The sequence below is a fragment of the Hyperolius riggenbachi genome, chromosome 6, assembly GCF_040937935.1.
Source record: "Hyperolius riggenbachi isolate aHypRig1 chromosome 6, aHypRig1.pri, whole genome shotgun sequence".
Lineage (NCBI taxonomy): Eukaryota > Metazoa > Chordata > Amphibia > Anura > Hyperoliidae > Hyperolius > Hyperolius riggenbachi.
Genome location: NC_090651.1, coordinates 317,163,756 through 317,176,309, shown reverse-complemented (window position 1 = coordinate 317,176,309; position 12,554 = coordinate 317,163,756). Strand labels below are relative to the sequence as shown.

General features: G+C 44.5%; 1 protein-coding gene across 3 annotated transcripts in view; it reads right to left on the bottom strand.

Annotated features, from left to right (window-relative positions):
- LOC137522865 (galactoside alpha-(1,2)-fucosyltransferase 2-like) overlaps positions 1 to 12,554 on the bottom strand; it is a 158,133-nt gene that overhangs the window by 59,057 nt on the left and 86,522 nt on the right. The gene's annotated exons all lie outside the window — the stretch shown is intronic.

Below are 12,554 nucleotides of genomic sequence, written 5' to 3'. Positions count from 1 at the left end.
TGAGGCCCCCAAGAAATCATCAGGCTCCCAACAAGACACATTCAGCAATCTTGAGACCCCCAACAAGACAAATTCAGCAATCATGATGCCCCCAACAAGACAAATTCAGCAATCATGAGGCCCCCAACAAATCATGAGGCCCCCAACAAGACATTCAGCAATCTTGAGGCCCCCAAAAAATCGTGAGGCCTTCAACAAGACGAATTCAGCAATCATGAGGCCCCCAACAAGACAAATTCAGCAGTCATGAGGCACATAAATAGACAGGATTTCACATAAATAGGCAGAATGCCCCCTTAATATGGTAGACACCTCTCACCTGGATTCTCAATTCTCCTCTACTGGCTGTTGTGCCTGGCAATACTGTTTTTGGTTGGATTGGGGATGACGTGCGGGCTGAAAGGCCTTGCGTGATGCTTGCCTGAAATGTGGTCCAAATTGCGATTTTTTTTCCCTGCTAAAATGTGGCCCAAATTGAGTTTGTTTTCTGCTAAAATATGGCCCAAATTGCGTTTACTTTCTGCTGAAATGTGGCCCAAATTGCGTTTATTTTCTGCTGAAATGCAGCCCAAAGTGCGTTCATTTTCTGCTGAAATGTGGCCCAAAGTGCGTTTGTTTTCTGCTAAAATGTGGCCTAAATTGCGTTTGTTTTCTGCCAAAATTTGGCCTAAATTGCGTTTGTTTTCTGCTAAAATGTCTATATTTGCTGCTTTGGGGTTATGGTTACGCTCCGCCCATACAATGTCATGACCACACTCATTTTTTGGCGGGGCGCCAAAAAACGGGCGTGGTCATGACATTGTATGGGCGGAGCGTAACCGTAACCCCAAAGCAGCAAATATAGACATTGTAGCAGAAAACAAACGCAATTTAGGCCAAATTTTAGCAGAAAACAAACGCAATTTAGGCCACATTTTAGCAGAAAACAAACGGGCCTGGGGGGCGTGTGCGGCGCGCATAGTGCGCCCCGCACTATGCGCGCCGCACACGCCCCCCAGGCCCGTTTTCCGGCGCGCTGCGACCCCCTCCCCAGCCGTCCACAGCCCACCCCCCACCTTCACTTGTCCCAGGTTGGAAACAGAAAAAACAGGTCACTGTAGTGAATATGTCTCACTCTACTATTAACAGTACTGCTACAAATGCAAAGTTACAGAGATAAACTAAAAACAATTCTCTACTACAACACCTATGATATCCTTTTACATGATGGGACATATAAAGATTAGAGAAATGCAGTCAGAAACAGTAGCCAAAAACTATACATTCTGTTAATAGATTGCTTACCTCAATCAGCATGACTTTCATCCTGAGGGGGATTTTGGGAGGCATCTTGATGGCAGACTGGCAGTGCTGTGTGTGTGATGCGTGTGATGCGTCCTCTCCACGCGTTTGCCGGTGCCTGCTCTGGCCAACTTCCTGTCTCTACGCATCAGCCAATCAAAACTTCCGCTTGTGACGTACGCGTGTACGTACGCGTACGGAGGCAAAGTACGCATGCGCGTGCGCAGTAGTTACAGAGCAGATACGGAAGGTTGTACGCTTGCCGGCTACACCATACGCATCGTTGGCAATCCGGTGCGCACATGCGCGGTACACTCACGGCTAACGCGTAAAGAAAATCCGCATGCGAGCATAATGTTACGCATACGGCTACGATAGCTACGCGGAGATGCGAAGTTCAATGAGTAAGGTTACGGTATCCTTACGCATAACTTCGTAAGTTTACGCGTAATTACAGTGATGTACCGTAGATAATTTCCTGCGCCGTAACCGTAATTGCGTAATGCGTAAAATTACGCGGAATGATCCGTAAGCGTAGATTTTTCCATTACGACCAGCACTGATATATGGACGCGTTGGGATGCAAAAGAGTAAGAGAGATAAAAGCAGAGTAAAAACACCATTGGTTGACTAGATAACAATAATTCATGAAATACATTTCAGGTTCCTAGATCTCATTATATGAACCACTGTTATACAATTTTATGCACTCAATATCATATAGCTGAATCTCTAATACAACAATATCATAAATATATATATATATATATACATATACAAATAAACAGATAGTGCAATAAAAGTTCCAACTGGCACATTAGGATATAAAATACGGATGTAAACATAATCACGCTAATAAACCACAATGACCCCACTTTATTCCAGATAACACTTATAGAATCCATTAACCATCTACAGCACAATGCTTTTGAAATACTGAAAGCGAGAGAAATGTTCTGGATACAAATACTGAGGACCCTCATTCCAGAGGGACTCAACGAACAACTAGAAAAAATACACTGATCATATTGCATCAATATTAATTTTAACCTAGTCGCCTCTTTTATCGGTCTGTGTCTATGTTCGAGTCCTTACTTCTTTTTATTTATTTTATTTCAATATATATTTATATTTCTATAATTGGTTTTTGTATGTTTGTGATTCTTGCTACGCTTAGCCTTATCATTTTATTCAGTGGCGTAGCTAAGGAGCTATGGGCCCCGATGCAAGTTTTACAATAGGGCCCCCCAAGCACTCTATACATAACAATTGACACGACGCACCAAAACCTTCCAATGGCAACTACAGTGTCAGAGATGCAAGAAGGGGATGGAGAGCAGTTTGTTAATGATTACCACTATTCAAAGTATCTATAGAAGTGATTATTATGAGCACAGGACCAATAGAGAGCTAATACTGTAATTGAGGGAGGACCCTTTGGGGCCCCTCTGGCCCAAGGGGCCCCGATGCGGTCGCTACCTCTGCACCCCCTATTGCTACGCCCCTGATTTTATTAGCGTGATTACGTTTACATCCGTATTTTATATCCTAATATGCCAGTTGGAACTTTTATTGCACTATCTGTTTTTATATATATATATATATATATATATATATATATATATTTCCCTGGTGCTTCCATGGCAGCATACTATACTGTGGGTTCTGGCCCCGCCCCCTAACCCCATTGGACACCATAACTATAAGTTTTTCGTTAGAACATGTACCCACCATTCTTTTTCCTTTGTCCTCCCCTCCTCTTGGACACTATTTTTTTGCTATCCCTTTTTTCTTTCTTATTTCCTGCAGGGTTTATCCCTTTCCCTGCAGAAGTCTCAGATAGGTGCTAAATGCTCCTCTTGAGATCCCGGTTAATAGTCCCGGTGGTTTTGTTAACCTGTTAAATACAGGTTTTTTATTTTGCTGCATCTGCTTGTGCTTCCTGTCTTCTTACTTTAAACTGGCCTGTATACCTTTAATAGCATGGCGACTTGCGCTATACTGTACCTGCTGGGTGGTCTGTGATGGCCGGGTTGATCTGGCTCCCTGAGGCGGCATGGCGTCTCGGCTGGCGGTACACGCCGCGGTGAGAGGGAACTGTGGTTTCCCTGATCCTTCGGGTCCTTCTTCTCGCGCAGCCGCGCGAGACTAGAGGGGTTTTTCTATTTTCCCTGAGATCCGCCTTCGCTCCGCCCCTGTTTCGCCCTCAGAAACAGCGGCGGCCATCTTAGTTTTGGGCAAATGCGTCCTGAGCATGCCCACTCTCTCCTATAGGTATTTAAACAGCGCTTCCAGAGCGAGAGGCTGCTTTTCACCAAGCTCTGCAGCCTGGAAAGCCTGGAAACGCTGTAATAGCATTACCTTCTGTGGGAAGGTATGTTTTTTTTTTTTAAAAAAAAGTCTATTTGAAAAAAAAAAAATTAAAAAAAAAAAATGTTTAAAAAAAAAAAAAAGAAGTTTTAAAGGGAGCTGTATGTATATACATATACATTTGTGTGTGTATATATATATATATATATATATATATATCAAATAGTTTTTCTATTCTCTAATTCTATTTTTTCTTCTTGCAGCTCGACTATTCTTCTGTTATGGGTCGTTCAGGCCAAGCAAAAGCTCGCAGGTAAAAGTGTGAGCATTTAAAAAAAAAAAAGGAGGGTCTTGTGACTGTGTGGGTACTAATTAGTATTCCCCTTTAGCCCTTCTAGACCTAAGCACAAAGAAGATTGGCGATCTTCACAGTACCGATCATCAAGGAAGAGTAGAAGTAGAAGTAAATCAAGGAGACGGGATCAAAGATCACCATCATATAGATCCTACTACAGGTCTAGATCTCGATCTAGAAGAAGTCCTTCTCCTCGCTTTCGGAATCCTTCACCACCAGGACCTAAGAACGGATCTTGCTGGATGTGCGGAAGGAAATCCCTGCCAGATAAAATCGTTTGTGAACGATGCTTCGAAGAGAAGTCATCATCTAGCGCTGAAGACTCTTCAAAAGTCTTGGATCTGATTAAGCAAGCCGTAAGAGAAGAGCTAGCCTCACAACTTCCTGGTGTACCTTCTTCTTCTAATCAAGGTGATATACTCCGTCCTGTGGAGCATGTGCTGGAGGATTCTTCTGTGCAGCAAAACCCTTCGGCAGATTCAGCCTCTGATTCTGAGGAACCAATTAACTTTCAGTTCTCATTAGTAGATTCCTTGGTAACCGCAATTAACCACTTGAGGACCCACCCTTTACCCCCCCTTAAGAAACAGCATTGAATTATGTGATCTGTGCTGGGTGGGCTCTACAGCCCCCAGCACAGATCAAACACCAGGCAGAGAGATCAGATCACCCCCCTTTTTTCCCCACTAGGGGGATGATGTGCTGGGGGGGTCCGATCTCTCCTGCCTGGCACCTCAAAGACCCCCTCCGCGGCGAAATTCCGCTTCCCCCCTCTCCTACCTGGCCCCCTGGTGATCGGGGCTGCACAGGACGCTATCCGTCCTGTGCAGCCTGTGACAGGACGTCCCCTGTCACATGGCGGCGATCCCCGTCCGCTGATTGGCCGGGGATCGCCGATCTGCCTTACGGCGCTGCTGCGCAGCAGCGCCGTACAATGTAAACAAAGCGGATTATTTCCGCTTGTGTTTACATTTAGCCTGCGAGCCACCATCGGCGGCCCGCAGGCTATTCACGGAGCCCCCCGCCGTGATTTGACAGGAAGCAGCCGCTCGCGCGAGCGGCTGCTTCCTGATTAATCAGCCTGCAGCTGGCGACGCAGTACTGCGTCGCTGGTCCTGCAGCTGCCACTTTGCCGACGCACGGTATAAGCGTGCGGTCGGCAAGTGGTTAAGGAAGCGTTACAATGGTCAGATCCCGAAGAATCCATTAAAGAAGTAGGAAAGTATTATCCTCACCTTACAAAATCGGGTCCTTCTTTCCCATTAATGAAAGAAATTAAAGGCATAATTGATGAAGAGTGGAATAAAATTGAAAACAAGTCTCCCTTCACCAATAAATGGGCAAAGCTCTATCCGTTTAAAGAAGCTGATGCAGAATCTCTTCAGACAGCTCCCTTAGTTGATGCCTCTATTGCTAGTTTAGCAAAGCACGTTACACTCCCTATGGAAAACTCGGTGTCATTCCAGGATGTTCTGGACCGTAAAATGGAATGCGAATTAAAGAAGACGTATTTATTCTTGGGAGCAGCTTGCAAAACATCAATTGCATTAACTTCTCTTTCAAGGGCAATGAGGATTTGGACAAACAATATAGTGGAGGCAGTAAAATCAGGAGCAGAAATAGATCAAGTAGTTTCCGCTTTAGAAGATCTGAAAATAGCTTCGGATTTCGTTGGCGAGGCAACCATCGATGGAGTCAGGGCGTCATCAAGAGCCATGTTATCTTCTATTACTACCAGGAGAGCTCTCTGGTTAAAGCCGTGGAAAGCCGATAATTTATCGAAACAAAATTGGGTTAAAATTCCTTTTAATGGAAAATTTCTCTTTGGAGAAAAACTTGATAATGCTATTTCCAAAACGACAGGAGGAAAGTCTGGCCAGATTCCTCAGGATAGGCAGTTTAGGAAACAGAAATATGTCCAAAAACCGCAGACGCAGTTTCAAAAGTTTAAAGGGGTACGCTCTTATAAACCTGGTAAAGAATACCAAAGGAAGTGGCAGTCATCTCAGACAGGCCTAGCCAAAGCAGTCAAAACCGCTTCTGCTGCTCGTCCGACTCAGGGTAAGTCCTTTTGAGCCCCTGTCCGCCCACACTCTTTCGGTTGGAGCAAGGCTTACGGCCTTCGCTCGAGTGTGGGCGGACAGGGTTTCAAATCCTTAGGTCGTGTCGACCATCAGCAAGGGACATCGATGGAGATTCAAGACTCCTCCAGGAAATATATATGTACCTACTCGTCTTCCATCTGCAAAACAAAAAAGAAAATGTTTAATAGAATACATAAAGCTACTGGTCTGCCAGGATGCAGTACAGGAGATACCTCCCTCTCAAAAAGGCAAAGGTGTTTACAGGGGCGTAGCAATAGGGGTTGCAGAGGTAGCGACCGCATCGGGGCCCTTGGGCCAGAGGGGCCCCGAAGGGCCCTCCCTCAAGTACAGTATTATCTCTCTATTGGTCCTGTGTAGAGATGAGCGTAATGACCTAATTACGATTTTGCGAAATTTCGCGTAATTAGTGTAATTACGATTATGGCCGTAAGTACATAATCGTAATGAAGAAGGATTTCGCTAAATTTCGCTTAAGCGTAATTTTCGCGTAATTTTCGCATTACAGTCGTATCATTAATTTCGCATTAAACGCTACCGTAATTTCGCGTTAAACCGTAACGCTCCGTATAATATAAAAAAGCCGCCGACTTTAAGGGTTAATAGCAAAGCCCCCTTAAATGCTAAGAGCCTCAAATTTGGAGAATATATTAAGGAGATCAGGAGGAATAAGAGGAAAAAAATTTTTTTCAAAAAGACCTTATAGTTTTTGAGAAAATCGATGTTAAAGTTTCAAAGGAAAAATGTAAACATTTAAAAACCCGCCGACTTTAACGGTTAATAGCAAAGCCTGCTTAAAGTTTAGGAACACCAAATTCCCAGGGTATATTAAGGGGATCAGTGGGAATAAGAGGAAAAAAAAAATTTCAAAAAGACCTTATAGTTTTTGAGAAAATCGATTTTTAAGTTTCAAGGGCGAAAATGTCTTTTAAATGCGGAAAATGTCAGGTTTTTTTGCACAGGTAACAATAGTGTATTATTTTCATAGATTCCCCCAAGTGGGAAGAGTTTTACTTACTTCGTTCTGAGTGTGGGAAATATAAAAAAAACGACGTGGGGTCCCCCCTCCCAGACCTCTTTAACCCCTTGTCCCCCATGCAGGCTGGGATAGCCAGAATGCGGAGCACCGGCCGCGTGGGGCTCCGCACCCTGACTATACCAGCCCGCATGGTCCATGGATTGGGGGGTCTCGGAAGGGGAGGGGCAGCCAAGCTTTCCCCTCCCCCTCCGAGCCCTTGTCCAATCCAAGGACAAGGGGCTCTTCTCCACCTCCGATGGGCGGTGGAGGTGGAGGCCGCGATTTCCTGGGGGGGAGGTTCATGGTGGAATCTGGGAGTCCCCTTTAAAAAGGGGTCCCCCAGATGCCCACCCCCCCTCCCAGGAGAAATGAGTATAGAGGTACTTGTACCCCTTACCCATTTCCTTTAAGAGTTAAAAGTAAATAAACACACAAACACATAGAAAAAGTATTTTAATTGAACAAAAAACATAACCACGAAAAAAGTCCTTTAATATTCTTAATTAACCATTAATACTTACCTGTCCCTTTAAATAAATGATCCCACGCAATATCCTCGGAAATGTTCTATCAGTTGCAATGTAACAAAGTTATTACAATGTAACAACTTTGTTACATTGTAACTACGCCGCACCCGACGTCACTCACCGCCGCCGCCGCGTCTGTGCTGCAGGACCCGACAGAGCTCTGAGCTATAGCTCAGAGCTCTCGAAAGCATCTTTGTATTTGGGCTCCAAGGAGCCCCATTGGTCCTTAGCAGACCAATGGGGTTCCTTCTGATTTGAAGGAACCCCATTGGTCTGCTAAGGACCAATGGGGCTCCTTGGAGCCCAAATACAAAGATGCTTAGAGAGCTCTGAGCTATATAGCTCAGAGCTCTGTCGGGTCCGTGCAGGACGCTAAGTCCCCGCCGGCTCCGCTGCCCTCCCCGCCTCTCCCACATGTCACCCACATGTCACCCACATGTGGGTGACATGTGGGTGACAGATGTGGGCGGGGTGGACAGCGGGAGCTGCGGGGACTTAGCGTCCTGCACGGACGCGTATGCGGCGGCTGAGCGGCGAGTGGCGTCGGGTGCGGCGTAGTTACAATGTAACAAAGTTGTTACATTGTAATAACTTTGTTACATTGTAACTGATAGAACATTTCCGAGGATATTGCGAGGGATCATTTATTTAAAGGGACAGGTAAGTATTAATGGTTAATTAAGAATATTAAAGGACTTTTTTCGTGGTTATGTTTTTTGTTCAATTAAAATACTTTTTCTAAGTGTCTGTGTGTTTATTTACTTTTAACTCTTAAAGGAAATGGGTAAGGGGTACAAGTACCTCTATACTCATTTCTCCTGGGAGGGGGGGTGGGCATCTGGGGGACCCCTTTTTAAAGGGGACTCCCAGATTCCACCATGAACCTCCCCCCCAGGAAATCGCGGCCTCCACCTCCACCGCCCATCGGAGGTGGAGAAGAGCCCCTTGTCCTTGGATTGGACAAGGGCTCGGAGGGGGAGGGGAAAGCTTGGCTGCCCCTCCCCTTCCGAGACCCCCCAATCCATGGACCATGCGGGCTGGTATAGTCAGGGTGCGGAGCCCCACGCGGCCGGTGCTCCGCATTCTGGCTATCCCAGCCTGCATGGGGGACAAGGGGTTAAAGAGGTCTGGGAGGGGGGACCCCACGTCGTTTTTTTTTTATATTTCCCACACTCAGAACGAAGTAAGTAAAACTCTTCCCACTTGGGGGAATCTATGAAAATAATACACTATTGTTACCTGTGCAAAAAAAACTGACATTTTCCGCATTTAAAAGACATTTTCGCCCTTGAAACTTAAAAATCGATTTTCTCAAAAACTATAAGGTCTTTTTGAAAAAAAAAAGCAGGCTTTGCTATTAACCGTTAAAGTCGGCGGGTTTTTAAATGTTTACATTTTTCCTTTGAAACTTTAACATCGATTTTCTCAAAAACTATAAGGTCTTTTTGAAAAAAAAAAATTTCCTCTTATTCCTCCTGATCTCCTTAATATATTCTCCAAATTTGAGGCTCTTAGCATTTAAGGGGGCTTTGCTATTAACCCTTAAAGTTGGCGGCTTTTTTATATTATACGGAGCGTTACGGTTTAACGCGAAATTACGGTAGTGTTTAATGCGAAATTAAGGCATGAACGAAACGCGAAATTTCGCGTTGAAAATTACGCTTACGGTATTTTCAATTACGATTTTAATGCCAATTTCGCTACGCTAATTTCACATCGTAATCGCAAATTTCGCATGCGTAATTATAGTAATGCGAAATTACGAAAATTTCAGCTCAACTCTAGTCCTGTGCTCATAATAATCACTTCTATAGATACTTTGAACAGTGGTAATCATAAACAAACTGTTCCCCATCCCCTTCTTGCACCTCTGACACTGTAGTTGCCATTGGCAGATTTTGGTATGCCGTATCAATTGTTATATATAGAGTGCTTGGGGGGCCCCATTGTAAAACTTTCATCGGGGCCCACAGCTCCTTAGCTACACCACTGGGTGTTTACTCACCTCTCTTTTTAGTGGCCAAAAAAACGGAAGATTGGCAGCCTGTAATAGATCTGAAGAAGTTGAACAAGCACATTCTGCTTCCGAGGTTCAAAATGGAGTCCTTACAATCCATCATTCTGTCTGTACAGCCTAACGATTATATGACGTCAATCGACTTGAAAGACGCCTACTTCCACATTCCCATACATCCTCGTTATCAGTCTTACCTCAGGTTTGTTCTCCAAGATATACATCTGCAATTCAGAGCTCTTCCATTCAGACTTTCAACTTCACCCAGAACATTTTCCAAAGTTCTTCAAGCGACCATAGCAATACTCAGAGAAAGGGAGATCAGAATGTTTCATTATTTGGACGACATATTAATCCTGTCGAACTCCTGTCGGTCCCTATCTCAACAAACCCAAACTGCCTTACAAGTATTGGAAGAAATTGGTTGGATTATAAATCATCAGAAGAGCCAATTAGTTCCGTGCAGACAGATGGTGTATCTAGGAGCATACTTCAACACACTGAACAACACGGTTTCACTGCCTCATGCGAAGATTCCCTCTATTGCTCAGTGGATATTGAAGACCCTTTCAGTCCAGCAAATGTCGGCCATAGAATGCTTACAACTTCTAGGTACATTGGCAGCGACAATTCCGATGATCAGGTGGGCTCATTGCCACATGAGGGGTTTCCAATTACCATTTCTACTCCAGTGGAACAAACAAGACTTACAGCAGAGAATTGTGATATCCCAATCGATGAAGGAGTCCCTACTCTGGTGGTCGGAAGAGAAACATCTCCTAACAGGTTTCTCCTTACTTCCAATATAGTGGGAGTTCGTGACAACAGATGCCAGCCTTTTCGGTTGGGGCGCGTGGTACCAAAATCAAGTGGTACAAGCCCGTTGGCCATCTCAGCCTGCCTCAAAGAATTCCAATCTCTTAGAATTACGAGCAGTCCGACTAGCCTTGCAAGCCTTCGCTCATCTTCTGAAGGGGAAAGCCGTGTGTGTCAATTAGGACAACACAACGACAGTGGCTTATGTTCAGAACCAGGGAGGAACGCACAGCAGAATCCTATCCCAGGAGGTAGCATCTCTTCTTGCCTGGGCAGAGAAGAATCTCTCAGATCTCAGAGCAGTCTATGTGCCGGGGCATCTCAACGTGAAGGCGGATTATCTATCAAGAAATACACTAAACAACAACGAATGGTCTTTGGACCAGAAAGTCTTCTTTCAGTTGACACGCAAGTTGGGGAATCCAACGTTGGACTTATTTGCTTCAACTCAGAATCACAAGCTTCCACTCTTCTTCTCACGGAACCCATGTCCTACAGCGTTGGCAGTAGATGCTCTTCTCCAGCCGTGGCCGTCTCATCTCCTGTATGCTTTTCCTCCAGTCCCGTTGATCTTCCGGTTTCTGCACAAGTTGATGGAAGAGAGAGCTACAGTACTGGCAGTACTTCCTTACTGGCCGAACAGGGTTTGGTTTCCCCTCCTGTTACAACTGGCACAGACAAAACCAATATTTCTTCAGAATTCATCAACCCTCTTGTCTCAGGGAACGATATGCCATCCTGCTCCGCACAAGTTACACTTGGCTGCGTGGATATTGAAGGGGAAAGGCTCTTAAAGTGAACCGAGCACCTTTTTTTCACTCAGGACATTTCTATAGCACATGAAAAATGTATGCCGACTATCTGTTTCATTATTAAAATAAACTTTAATTGTACCTTGTATTTTACATTCAAAGTTGTTAAATTGGCCTGTTTGAGCAGACCTGCCGACCGTCCCCATCCGCAGAAAGCCATGCTTTGAAAACACACTCCTAATTATTCACCCTCTTTGCTGATGAAAGGCATGGTTTACCTCTTGGTAATTAGCGCAATAAAACAATTAGAGGTTACTGAACTTTCTGCGGATGGGGACGGTCGGCAGGTCTGCTCAAACAGGCCAATTTAACAACTTTGAATGTAAAATACAAGGTAAAATTAAAGTTTATTTTAATAATGAAACAGATAGTCGGCATACATTTTTCATGTGCTATAGAAATGTCCTGAGTGAAAAAAAGGTGCTCGGTTCACTTTAAAACTAGGATGTTCAAGTGCTGTGGTACAGACTCTACTTAAGTCAAGAAAAACATCTACAAACACTGCATATAAGAAAATTTGGTTAAAGTTTATAGACTTTGCTACAAAATGCATGTTTGACCCTTTGACACCTTCAGTAACTAATATACTGGATTTTCTCCAAGCGGGTTTAGATATGGGATTATCCTATAACACGCTTAAGGTTCATGTAACGGCCCGGTCATCTTTGTCAGGGCAAAAATGGGCGTTTAATCCTTTAATGCAACAGTTTCTGAAGGCTACCCTGGAATTAATCCACCAAAAAAGAATGTTTATCCTAAGTGGGACTTGCCGATAGTATTGGAATACTTAAGTGCTTCTCCTTTCTGCCCTTTAGACTCTTGTTCAACTACTAATCTAACTTACAAGTTGGCTTTTCTGTTAGCCATAACGTCAGCAAGAAGGGTGTCAGAACTACATGCTCTGGGGTACAAAGATCCTTACCTGGTGTTCTATCAAGATTGAGTAACATTAAGACCTATAGCCAAATTTTTGCCAAAAGTTGTAACGGTTTTTCACCTTGACAATGAGTGGACTCTTCCTGCCTTTCTAAACAAAGACAATCCTGCAAGCGAACATCCTCTGGATTTAGTGTCTTTGTTAAGGAAGTATATCTCTATTTCAGAAACCTTTGGAAAGTCAGAACTAGAGTTGGGCCGAACGGTTCGCCGGCGAACGTGGTTCGCGCGAACTTAGGTGGTTCGCGTGCGGGTGCCGCACGCGAACGTTTTGCGGAAGTTCGGTTCGCCCCATAATGCACCTGAGTGTCAACTTTGACCCTCTACATCACAGTCAGCAGGCCCAGTGTAGCCAATTAGGCTACACTAGCCCCTGGAGCCCC